Here is a 311-nt window from a genome sequence, read left to right as displayed (position 1 = left end):
CACCCCCTGTCACGTGCAAGCCAAGGGCGGTGTCGGGGGAGAGGCGGTTGCTTCCACCTGGGCCCAGATAGGAAGTGGGTCCTGGGGGGGACAAGCCCCTTGCCCCAACCCAGCTGGCGGCACCTGCTCTTCATCCCTGAGCTGCCCTGCCCTGCCCGGGCGCGCGCAGCAGGGATGCTGGTCCTGCTGGAGCAGACTTGGGGCCTCTGCCTCCCTCCCCGCATCCCCACCTGCCTTGGCCCCCGGGGGGCTGGGCGCGGCGCAGGGCTCGGGCTGGGCTGGCATGGTGCAGAGGGCAGGGCCACGGGACG

This window comes from Alligator sinensis, unplaced genomic scaffold (assembly GCF_000455745.1).
Source record: "Alligator sinensis unplaced genomic scaffold, ASM45574v1 scaffold1165_1, whole genome shotgun sequence".
Taxonomy (NCBI): Eukaryota; Metazoa; Chordata; order Crocodylia; family Alligatoridae; genus Alligator; species Alligator sinensis.
This window is presented reverse-complemented; position numbering follows the sequence as displayed.